The sequence below is a fragment of the Elephas maximus genome, chromosome 3, assembly GCF_024166365.1.
Source record: "Elephas maximus indicus isolate mEleMax1 chromosome 3, mEleMax1 primary haplotype, whole genome shotgun sequence".
Lineage (NCBI taxonomy): Eukaryota > Metazoa > Chordata > Mammalia > Proboscidea > Elephantidae > Elephas > Elephas maximus.
In genome coordinates this window covers 182,977,265-182,981,355 of record NC_064821.1, presented here as the reverse complement: position 1 = coordinate 182,981,355, position 4,091 = coordinate 182,977,265, and positions in this window count along the sequence as shown.

The following is a 4,091-nucleotide window of genomic DNA, read 5'->3' as shown; positions in this document are numbered from 1 at the left end:
TGTTGTCTTCATTTTGTTGATGACTCAACTGTGATTCAGAGAAACTGAAACTAACTCAAGGTTTGTTTATCTCCAAAGTCCATTTTCTTTATGCTGTACTATCTTCTGGAAAATCTCTTTCTGATCTTCAGGTCCTCCTACTTCTCTGACTTCAACTTTATTTTCTTTCCTATCTTCCCTGTCTTTGAGGAGGCAGCTCTTCCCCAGTCATCTTTTGAGTGCCTTCCAACCTGGGGGGCTCATCTTCCAGCACTATATCAGACAATTTTCTGCTGCTATTCATAAGGTTTTCACTGGCTAATGCTTTTCAGAAGTAGACAGCCGGGTCCTTCTTCCTAGTCTGTCTTAGTCTGGAAGCTCAGCTGAAACCTGTCCTCCATGGGTGACCCAGCTGGTATCTGAATACCGGTGGCAGAGCTTCCAGCATCACAGCAACACACAAGCCCCCACAGTACGACAAACCTTAATGACATGGATGAAATAAAGCTTTCAGGACCTTTATTTGCTAATGTGGCACCACTCAAAATGAGAAGAAACAGCTGCAAACATCCACTAATAATCGGAACCTGGAATGTATGAAGTATGAATCTAGGAAAATTGGAAATTGTCAAAAATGAAATGGAACACATAAACATCAATATCCTAGGCATTAGCGAGCTGAAATGGACTGGTATTGGCCATTTTGAATCAGAAAATCATATAGTCTACTATGCTGGGAATGACAACTTGAAGAGGAATGGTGTTGCATTCATTGTCAAAAAGAACGTTTCAAGATCCATCCTGAAGTACAACGATGTCAGTGATAGGATAATATCCATACGCCTACAAGGAAGACCAGTTAATACGACTATTCTTCAAATTTACACACCAACCACTAGGGCCAAAGATGAAGAAATAGAAGATTTTTATCAGCTGCTATAGTCTGAAATTGATTGAACATGCAATCAAAATGCATTGATAATTACTGGCAATTGGAATGAGAAAGTTGGAAACAAAGAAGAAGGATCAGTAGTTGGAAAATATGGCCTTGGTGATAGAAACAATGCCAGAGATTGAATGATAGAATTTTGAAAGACCAACGACATCTTCATTGCAAATACCTTCTTTCACCAACATAAACGGCGACTATACACATGGACCTCGCCAGGTGGAACACACAGAAATCAAATTGACTACATCTGTGGAGAGAAACGATGGAAAAGCTCAATATCATCAGTCAAAACAAGGCCAGGGGCCAACTGTGGAACAGACCATCAATTGCTCATATGCAAGTTCAAGGTGAAACTGAAGAAAATCAGAGCAAACCCACGAGAGCCAAAATATGGCCTTGAGTATATCCCACCTGAATTTAGAGACCATCTCAAGAATAGGTTTGACACATTGAACACTAGTGACCACAGACCAGACGAGTTGTGGAATGACATCAAGGACATCATCCACGAAGAAAGCAAGAGGTCACTGAAAAGACAGGAAAGAAAGAAAAGGCCAGGATGGATGTCAGAGGAGACTCTGAAACTTGCTCTCGAATGTCGAGCAGCTAAAGCAAAAGGAAGAATTGATGAAGTAAAAGAACTGAACAGAAGATTTCAAAGGGCCTCTCGAGAAGACAAAGTAAAGTATTATAATGACATGTGCAAAGAGCTGGAGATGGAAAACCAAAAGGGAAGAATACGCTCAGCATTTCTCAAGCTGAAAGAACTGAAGAAAAAATTCAAGCCTCGAGTTGCAATAGTGAAGGATTCTATGGGGAAAATATTAAATGAGGCAGGAAGCATCCAAAGAAGATGGAAGGAATACACAGAGTCATTATACCAAAATGAATTAGTCGATATTCAACCATTTCAAGAGGTGGCATATGATCAGGAACCAATGGTACTGAAGGAAGAAGTCCAAGCTGCTCTGAAGGCATTGGCAAAAAACAAGGCTCCAGGAATTGATGGAATATCAATTGAGATGTTTCAACAAACGGATGCAGCACTGGAGGTGCTCACTCGTCTATGCCAAGAAATATGGAAGACAGCTTCCTGGCCAAATGACTGGAAGAGATCCATATTTATGCCTATTCCCAAGAAAGGTGATCTAACTGAATGTGGAAATTATAGAACAATATCATTAATATCACATGCAAGCAAAATTCTGCTGAAGGTCATTCAAAAATGGCTGCAGCAGTATATCAACAGGGAATTGCCAGAAATTCAGTCCCGTTTCAGAAGAGGACGTGGAACCAGGGATATCATTGCTGATGTCAGATGGATCCTGGCTGAAAGCAGAGAATACCAGAAGGATGTTTACCTGTGTTTTATTGATTATGCAAAGGCATTCGACTGTGTGGATCATAACAAATTATGGATAACACTGAGAAGAATGGGAATTCCAGAACACTTAATTGTGCTCATGAGGAACCTTTACATGGATCAAGAGGCAGTTGTTCAGACAGAACAAGGGGATACTAATTGGTTTAAAGTCAGGAAAGGTGTGCATCAGGGTTGTATTCTTTCACCATACCTATTTAATCTGTATGCTGAACAAATAATCCGAGAAGCTGGACTATATGTAGAATGGGGCATCAGGATTGGAGGAAGACTTATTAACAACCTGCGTTATGCAGATGACACAACCTTGCTTGCTGAAAGTGAAGAGGACTTGAAGCACTTGCTAATGAAGATCAAAGACCACAGCCTTCAGTATGGATTGCACCTCAACATAAAGAAAACAAAAATCCTCACAACTGGACCAGTGAGCAACATCATGATAAACAGAGAAAAGATTGAAGTTGTCAAGGATTTCATTTTACTTGGATCCACAATCAACAGCCATGGAAGCAGCAGTCAAGAAATCAAAAGATGCATTGCATTGGGCAAATCTGCTGCAAAGGACCTCTTCAAAGTGTTGAAGAGCAAAGATGTCACCCTGAAGACTAAGGTGCACCTGACCCAAGCCATGGTATTTTCAGTCACATCATATGCATGTGAAAGCTGGACAATGAATAAGGAAGACCGAAGAAGAGCTGACGCCTTTGAATTGTGGTGTTGGCAAAGAATATTGACTATACCATGGACTGCCAAAAGAATGAACAAATCTATCTTGGAAGAGGTGCAGGCCGAATGCTTCTTAGAGGCAAGGATGGCGAGACTGTGTCTTACACACTTCAGACATGTTGTCAGGAGGGATCAGTCCCTGGAGAAGAACATCATCCTTGGCAGAGTACAGGGTCAGCAGAAAACGGGAAGACCCTCAACAAGGTGGATTGACATGGTGGCTGCAACAATGAGCTCAAGCATAACAATGATTGTAAGGATGGCGCAGGACCAGGCAGTGTTTCGTTCTGTTGTGCATAGGGTCGCTATGAGTCAGAACCAACTCGACAGCACCTAACAACAACAACAACAACAACATCTTCCCTGTCTTAGGCTGGGTTCTCTAGAGAAGCAAAACCAGTAAAGTGCAAAAATATATAGAAAGAGTCATATTAAGGAAATGGCTCACACTGTTGCAGAAGCTGAAACGTCCCAAGTCCATGGGTCAGGCTCGAGGATTCAGCTGATTCATGTAGCCACAGGCCTGATTCATGTAGGCACAGGCTGGCAAACTTCAGATTGGCAAGTCAGACAACAGGGCTCTGGCTCACAGGTTGTGAAGACTGACAAATCCCATGATTAGCAGGCAAGACAGCAGGTAAGCTGCTAGCTCATATCCCAAGAACTGGAGGTCAGACAAACAGAAGCCAGTGGCAGGATCCAACATGAGCAAAGCCTATGAGCCTTGCCAGAAAGTCCACCTATATTGGATGCAGGCCATGCTCCCAAGGAAACTCTCTTTCAACTGATTGGGTACTCACAGCAGATCCTATCATGGATGTGATCACATTATATCAAATCTCATCATGGAAGTGATCACATCATTATATGACTGCCCAGCTACATCATAACTGTCAAACCACTGAGAATCATGGCCCAGCCAAGTTGACACACAACCTTAACCATCATATTCCCTTTTTCTTCTCACTAGCTATACCTGGATGTTTCAAAAAGTGAAGAACAAACTATTCAACTTAGAAGAGATTTTAGAAACACAATTCTAAATTTTACAAA